Consider the following 9,391-nt stretch of genomic DNA (forward strand, 5'->3'; position numbering starts at 1 on the left):
CTGCACGGGCCGGCGGCAGCGGTGGAGGCCGGAGTGCCACGTGGCACGTCGCGGTTGGCTGGGGGCGGAGAGGCGGACGTGTCCGGCTGCGGCCGGACGTGTCCGGTGGCGGCGGGGACGAATCAGCTAGGGTTTGCACGTGAATTTCGGGGGAGTGCACATATTTATAGGTAGACGGAGCTAGGAGTGTCCAAATGGGGTGCGGTTTTCGCCGACACAATCGTGATCCAACGACCGAGAGCATGGAGGGGAGTTATATGGGTTATTGGGCTGTTTTGGAGGGGTGTTGGGCTGCAACTTAAAAGAGGCCTTTGCGGGAGTGCGGTTAACCGTTGGAGTATCAAACGAGCTCCAAATGACCCGAAACTTGGCAGGTGGTCTACCGGTGCTATACCAGGGCCACTTGGCAAGGCTCGGCCCATTCCGAGAATGTTCAACACCCGCACACGAAAATAGACAAGAGGGGTGCGCCAGTGCATGTGGGAGTGTCGGATTACGAAACGGACAACGGGGAAAATGCTTGGATGCATGAGACGAACACGTATGCAAATGAGATGCACATGATGACATGATATGATATGAATGACATGAATAAAATGCAAAAACAAAAGACAAAACCCAACCACGGAGGGAATATCATATCACATGGCCGAAAATGGCAAGAGTTGGAGTTACAAAGATGGAAAGTTACATCCGGGGTGTTATAACACTCCACCACTACAAGAGGATCTCGTCCCGAGATCTAGGACTGAAAGAACTCTGGATATTCGGAACGGAGGTGATCCTCGCGCTCCTAGGTGGCTTCTCGGTCGGAATGGTGTGACCACTTCACTTTCAGGAATTTGATTGACTTGTTGCGAGTCTTGCGCTCGGTTTCTTCGAGAATAGCAACGGGGTGCTCATGATAAGAAAGATCTTCTTGGAGGTCGATTTCTTCGAAATTGATAGTGCGCTCAGGAGTCTTGAAGCACTTGCGAAGCTGTGACACGTGAAACACATCGTGCACTTTTGCAAAGTTGGATGGAAGCTCAAGTTGATAGGCGAGGTCGCCTCTTTTGCCAATGATCTTGAAAGGACCCACGTATCTAGGGGCAAGCTTCCCTTTGATACCGAAGCGACGAGTGCCTTTCATTGGAGAGACGCGGAGGTAGACATGGTCTCTGATTTCAAAAGCCAAGTCATGGTGCTTGCTATCATAGTAACTCTTCTGTCGCGATTGCGCGGCTTTGAGATTCTCACGAATGACTTTGCACATTTCTTCGGCTTCTGTGATCAAGTCGTTGCCAAGAAGTTGGCGTTCACCTGTCTCAGACCAGTTGAGAGGGGTACGGCACTTTCTGCCATAGAGAATTTCGAATGGGGCCTTGCCCGAACTCGCTTGGAAGCTGTTGTTGTAGGAAAACTCGGCATATGGAAGACAATCTTCCCACTTCATACCGAAAGAGATGACACAAGCCCTAAGCATATCTTCAAGAATTTGATTGACTCGCTCGACTTGGCCACTTGTTTGAGGATGGAAAGCTGTGCTGAAACGAATGTTGGTGCCCATGGCCGTCTGAAAGGAGTCCCAGAACTTAGAAGTGAATATGCTTCCACGATTTGAAGATATCAATTGTGGAATGTCGTGCAAGGAGACAATTCTGGAGGTGTATAGCTCTCCCAACTGAACTTCTGTGATAGATTATTTGATAGGAAGAAAATGATCCACTTTGGTAAGCTTGTCAATGACAACGAAGATAGCATCATTTCCACGCTTGGACTTAGGAAAACCAGTCACGAAGTCCATCTCGATATGGTCAAACTTCCATTCCGGAATATCAAGAGGTTGGAGGAGACCAGCTAGTCGTTGGTGTTCTGCTTTCGCTCTTCTGCAGACATCACATTCATTCACAAATTGAGCAATCTCTCGCTTCATTTGAGTCCACCAATATGACTGCTTGAGGTCATGGTACATCTTTGTACTTCCAGGATGAATGGATACGAGGGAGTTGTGTGCCTCATTCATGATGACTTTTCTCAGATCACCTTTTGGAACCACAATTCGATCCTCTAAGAAAAGAGTATCTTTGTCATCCAAGCGATAGCACTTGTATTTGGGAAAGCCCTTGTCAATACCACGTTTCACCTTCTTCACCATGGTATCCAGGAGTTGTGCCTCACGAATTTGATCTTCCAAAGTAGGAGAGACTATGAGGTTGGCAAGACAGCCTTGAGGAACAACTTGAAGATTCAGCTTGCGGAAGGCTTCACAGAGATCCGGTTGAAACGGCTTGAGAATTAGACTTTTGCAATAAGCCTTTCTGCTCAGAGCATCTGCAATCACATTTGCCTTGCAAGGAGTATATTCGATACTCGGATTGTACTCCTGAATCATTTCGACCCATCGAGTTTGCCTGAGATTAAGGTTGGGTTGAGTGAAGATATACTTGAGGCTCTTGTGATTGGTGAAAATGTCCACTTGCCTTCCCAACAAAAGATCTCTCCATGTTATCAATGCATGGACAGCTGCCGCCAACTCAAGATCGTGAGTGGGGTAGTTCTTCTCGTTGGGCTTCAACTGACGAGAGGTATAGACCACAAATTTTTTCTCTTGCATCAACACAGCACCGAGACCTTGAAGGGAAGCATCACAGAAAACTTCGAATGGCTTGGATTCATCAAGAGGAGTCAAAACAGGAGCTGTGACTAGCTTCTCTTTGAGGGTGTTGAAAGCAACGTCGCACTCAGGCGTCCAGACATACTTGACATGCTTCTGGAGGAGGTTGGAAAGAGGCTTGGCAATCATAGAGAAGTTCTCAACGAATCTTCGGCAATAGCTTGCAAGACCGAGAAAACTGCGGAGCTGCTTGACATTCTGAGGAGGTTCCCAATTCACAACTGCATAAACCTTTGCGGGATTAACAGCAATGCCCTTGGCAGAGATGATATGACCAAGATAAAGAACTTCATCAAGCCAGAACTCACATTTGGAAAACTTCGCATAGAATTGATGCTCTCTGAGCTTGTCGAGCACCAATCGCAAATGTTTGGCATGATCCTGCTTATTCTTGGAGAAGACCAAAATATCATCGAGATACACCAAAACAAATTCATTGGTGTAGGGGTTGAAGATAAAGTTCATCATGCAAGAGAACGTTGGAGGAGCATTGACAAGGCCGAAAGACATGACAGTATATTCATAAGAACCATAGCTTGTTCTGAATGTTGTCTTGGGAATGTCTTCTTCACGAATGCGAATCTGATGATAACCCATACGAAGGTCAAGCTTGGAGAAGACTTTAGCACCTTTGAGTTGCTCGAATAGCTCATTGATGTTGGGAAGTGGATACTTGTTCTTGATTGTCTTCTTGTTCAATGGACGGTAATCGACGCAAAGTCAGTCCGTGCCATCCTTCTTCTGGACAAAAAGAACTCCACAACCCCATGGGGAAGAACTCGGTATGATCAAACCCAGACGCTCTTGTTCATCGAGCTGCTTCTTCAATTCCTTCAGCTCCTTGGGTCCAAGCTTGTATGGACGCTTGCAAACGTGTTCAGTTCCAGGTTCAAGATCAATAACGAACTCGACTGGCCGATGAGGAGGCATACCCGGAAGCTCTTCTGGAAAGACATCTTGGTACTCACAAACGACTGGAATTTGAGAAATAGCATCCAATTCTCCCTTCTCATTGAGAGAAAACAACCGAATGGTTTCATCACGAGCGGCATAGATGATAACATCCTCAGAAGGGTGAGTCAATTGAATTTGCCTGGCAGCACAATCAAGCTGAGCCTTGTGATTAGAAAGCCAGTCCATCCCAAGAATTAGATCAATATCAGAGTCACCAAGAACAATTGGAGAAGACAGGAATTTATAGTCGCCCATCTTGCTATAGACATTTGGAACCAATAAGGTAGATCTCAAACGCTTGGCTGGAGAAATAACTTGCATAGCACTAGGTAACTCCTCTGTGTCAAAATTGTGCTTCGATGCAAAAGGATATGACATGAAAGAATGCGATGCACCGGTATCAAATAAGACTTTTGCAAGAATATCATTAACAGGAAGATTACCCATGATCACATCTGAAGAATCCTCTGCTTGAGCTGCATTCATCATGTTCACCTTTGCAGACTTGGAATTATGCTTGACCACTGCATTGCTTGAAGATCTCACAGGAGGAGGAGGAGGAAGGCGCCTTTGATTTAAGCATTTGTTCGCGTAGTGACCTTTCTGCTGGCACTTGTTGCAAGTCACTTCTGAGAGCGGACGATGATAAGGAGCATTTGACCTTGAAGCTTGAGGCTGAGACTTGTTCTGATAGCTTGGGTTGGGTGGGTGGGAAGATCCACGAGCACCTGAGTTCTTCTGTTGGTAAGGCTGACGAAACGGAGGAGGAGGCAGGTAGAACTTCTGCTGCTTAGCTGCCACTTGTGAGGAAGAAGAAGATTGCACAACATTTCTGATTCTCTTCTTAGAAGCCTCACACTTGAGCTGAGCACCTTCTTGCTTGAGTGCCATATTGTAGAATTGATCAAACTGAGTAGGCTCAATAAGAATGAGAGCTAACTGCAGATCCTCTCTAAGGCCACCTCTGAACTGATAGATCATACTCTTCTCATCTGGAACATCTTGCTTAGCAAAGCGAGCAAGTTTCTGAAACTGCTTGTTGTATTCATACACTGACATGTTGCCTTGCTTGAGATTGCGGAACTCCTCACGCTTGCTCTCAACAACACTGGTAGGATGTGGAGAGCTTTAAAGTCCCGACAGAAATCAGTCCAAGTAATCACTCGACCACCTCTGGAATCCTTGTATTGCTGGAACCAATCAGCTGCCTGATCCTTGAGCTGAAAAGAAGCGAACTTGACATAGTCCTCAGGCCTGACATTGCTGCATTCAAAATGCTTGTTAATATCCACGAGCCAATCATCGGTGTCTGTGGCCTCGACACAATAGCTGAAAGACTTCGGCTGATTTGCTAGGAACTAGTTGAGTGTTGGAAACTGAGGCTGATGATTGAACTGCCCTTGACCTTGATTCCCTTGGTTGCCTTGGCCTTGGTTGCGCTCTTGCATGAGCTGGATCATCATCTGAGCATGAGCGTTAGAGGCTGCCATCAAAGCTTGCCATGCCTCCGGAGGCGGAGTTGGAGGTGGAGGGTTCTCCTGACTCCCATCATTGCGATCCGGATTCAGACGTGTTGGCGGAGCCATCCTGAAGAGGGTGACATCCGTTAGCATCTTGATAGACAGATAGACAAGTTGAATCAACGGATAGAAATTGCAACATATAGTCTTCACAATAAACATTCGAACAAAGATGAACGAATGAATTCCAAAGTAAACATCACACGTCCATTAAGGTGAGAAGCCACTTGAATAGAGATTGATGAATGAAATAAACAAGGTACAACTGGAACAAATAAGTGGTAAGGATTACCCAATCACAAACCAAATATCTGCGGGAACAAATGCTAGAGCTACTTGAATCCCACCTATAAACTCCCGAAACTTTCTGGTTATGCAATCTGGTGTTGGGGATACAGGGGAAGCACAATATCTCACCCAAACTAACAATCCCTACATCCAGCTGTATCCATCCGTCAACACATAACCAAGAAACCTACAGAAATCGTGTACCTCAACCTTCGAAGAGCATCCATTATACGAGTTATGGAAATACTCCCGAGCTCGCCCCAGTACTGGGTTATCGGGGTTATCTCACCAACAACTGCATAAAAGAGATTTTCGATGTCGGCAAAACTCAGGTATTCCAGAACTGCAACGATAAAATTGTGACGACAACACCTCGGAGATCAACTTCCCGGGACACTGCCACAACCCCTAAATGTCAGGAGGCACCAATAACAATGTTCTCGTCACAAAACCATCGAAACGATTCCAAGATACCCGCGTGATCCTAAAAAATTTTTTGTGAAAATTTGAGAAGAGGATAGTCAAAACATCTACGTGAGGAGACCTCACCAGAGCGACGAAGGGACTGAGGAGTAAAAAGAATCCTACTCTCCGATATATATAATCCTAAGACTCAAAACATTTTTGTTCTAGACTCAACATCGCTAGCAAACAATCAAGTAGGGGGCTCCTAAGTCGGGGATGGCTCTGATTACCAACTTATAACACCCACGATGTGGCTATATCTCCCACGTGTCGAAGCACGACTTAGAGGCATAACCGCATGGTGGTTTTGTCGCAAGAAGGGTCATCTTCACACAATCCCATGTAATGAACAAGAATGGGATAAAGAGAGTTGGCTTACAATCGCCACTTCACACAATACATAATTAAGATCATACGTCATTCAAATACACTCATAGACCGACTACGGTCAGGTTCAAATGAAAAGAAGACAACCCCAAATGCTAGATCCCCGATTGTCCCGACTGGGCTCCTCTACTGATCATCTGAAATGATACATAGTAACGACCAAGGGCCTCATCGAATTCCCACTTCAGCTCAGTTGCGCCATCTGCACCAGTATCCTCGGCACCTGCATCTGTTTTGGTAGAAACTGTGAGTCACGAGGACTCAGCAATCTCACACCCGCGAGATCAAGACTATTTTAGCTCATAGGTAGGACAAGGGGTAATATGGTGGAGCTGCAGAAAGCACTAAGCATATGTGGTGGCTAACATACGCAAGTGAGAGCGAGAAGAGAAGCAACGCGTCGGTCGAGAAGCTAGAAGTGATCAAGAAGTGATCCTGAAACTACTTACGTCAAGCATAACTCAAACCGTGTTCACTTCCTGGACTCCGCCGAGAAGAGACCATCACGGCTACACACACGGTTGATGCATTTTAAAGAGGTCAAGTGACAAGTTACCTACAACCGGACATTAACAAATTCTCATCTGCCTCATAACCGCGGGCATGGCTTTCGAAAGATTATATACCCTGTAGGGGTGTCCCAACTCAGCCCATCACAAGCTCTCACGGTCAACGAAGGAATAGACCTTCTCCCGGGAAGACCCGATCAGTCTCGGAATCCTGGTTCGCAAAACATTTCGACAATGGTAAAACAAGACCAGCAAAGCCGCCCGATGCGCCGACAAATCCCGATAGGAGCTGCACATATCTCGTTCTCAGGGCAACACCGGATGAGACAGGCTACGAGTAAAACCATCCCTCAAGTTTCCCCGAGGTGGCCCCGCAGGCAGCTCATTTCGGACCAACACTCGAAGGAGCATTGGCCCGGGGGGGTTAAATAAAGATGACCCTTGGGCTCGCGAAAACCCAAGGGAAAGGGCTTAGGTGGCAATTGGTAAAACCAAGGTTGGGCCTTGCTGGAGGAGTTTTATTCAAAGCGAACTGTTAAGGGGGTCCCATAAATCACCCAACCATGTAAGGAACGCAAAATCAAGGAACATAACACCGGTATGACGGAAACTAGGGCGGCAAGAGTGGAACAAGTCACCAGGCATAAGGTCGAGCCTTCCACCCTTTACCAAGTATATAAGGTGCATTAATTTAACCAGGAGATATTGTGATATCCCAAAGTATCCATGTTCCGACCAGGAGCAAACTTCATCTTCACCTGCAACTAACAACGCTATAAGAGGGGCTGAGCAAAAGCGGTGACATAGCCAAACAACGGTTTGCTAGGACAGGATGGTTAGAGGTTTAACATGGCAATAGGGAGGCATGGTAAACAAAGGCAGGTAGAGCTAACATAGTGATACAGCGAGTACTAGCAAGCAAAAATAGAAGTGATATCGAAGGTATGATCATCTTGCCTGCAAGGTTCTCAGAGTTGTCGAAGGCTGGATCCTCGTAAGCATACTCAACAGGTTCCTCGTGCACGTACTCGTCTCCCGGCTCTACCCAAAGCAAGAACACAAGCAAGGAACCACAATAAATCACGGTGCAATGCACAAACAACATGATGCAATACATGTCATGCTATGCGAGATGTGGTATGCAATGCATATGCGTGCTTCAGAAGGAAAGATGATGAACAAGGCATCAACTTGGCAAACCAAGTATGCCGCTGGAAAGATGAGATGATTTCGGTTGAAATCGATATAAAGATCACCGGGAACGGATGCACGGTTTGCAAATGACAAGCAACACAAGAATGGCACAAAGCTGCGATTAACAGCACGATGCTACTTAGCATGCAACAATAAATTAGGCTACAACACCCCAACATAAAAACAAAGCATATGGCAATGATCTACAGGAGATGCTTTACAAAAGAGAAACACTGAGCTACGGCTAATTCACATCATAACAGGTTCAAATAAGCGTGGAGAAAGTGCAAAAAATATTATCAGGTTGGACATGGCATAAACAGCATCACGAAGCAATGTTCAGAGCAAGTTATCAACATGCTATAGGAACTTATAATAGCCAAATAAGACATGGCATGAATCTACTCAAAGCATAGATCAAAAGTCCATTACTGACCATAAGCCAAAAAGGATCAGAAAATATGATGGCACCCACGTAAACATAGCAAGTTTCGTTAACAGATTTCAGCAAACAAAGCATGGCATTGAAATAATTATGAAGGCACCTTCGTGAGCTCGATGCACTCACTACAGAGCATCTCATGATAAACTAAGCAGACATCCATCAAGAAGACATGACATAGAAGCTACACATGGCAAGAAACAACATCATAGCATATCCGGATCAACTACAACAACCTCGGCCAAATTGAATAACATGTAAACAATCTGCCAGGAAACACTTTGAAGCAAAAGTAGAGCACGAAAATGACATGCTAGACTACTCCATAATTGCAACCAGGACCATGGATGGATAGAGAAAAACCATGTTTTCAAAACACCCTTACTTAAGTATCTCAAATTATGCATGTATCTCTCTGTAGCAACATGTTTACATGGCAATAAAATTACAGCAGAGCAGGAACTAAAAACAGCATTAACACGAAGCCTAGTTTGCATGCTTGTGCTAGTCACCACATTTATCACAAAAATACATGGTAAGCACCTCTGTAAAGAAGAAATAGCCTAGTTCAAAACACATTTAGGGACCAACCTCATAGGATGCACACATCAATCATGGGAAAAATGACAAAAGAGCTCGTGCTGATAAGATTCTGAAACTAACATTATGAAGCCCTCTTCCAACAGCATTTAGGGCACCAAGATGAGCTCAAATTTAAATGATGCAATGGAATTAAATGATGTACTCTTTGAGACGAACAATTTGACATATTACACGCCCATAACGGAGCTACGGATGTGAAGATGTGATGCGATGAAGATGCAACAATATTCTGGCAGAAAATGACAGTGAAAAAAACGGGGGGAGAAGTCAACCCTGGTCCGGATCTGGATCTGGCCGGATCGAGGTCGCCGAAGATCGGGGCGCGGCTGCCGGAGGCGGAGGGGGCCGGGGACGAGGCCGGGCGGCGGCCGGA

Source organism: Triticum aestivum, chromosome 5B, assembly GCF_018294505.1.
Source record: "Triticum aestivum cultivar Chinese Spring chromosome 5B, IWGSC CS RefSeq v2.1, whole genome shotgun sequence".
NCBI lineage: Eukaryota > Viridiplantae > Streptophyta > Magnoliopsida > Poales > Poaceae > Triticum > Triticum aestivum.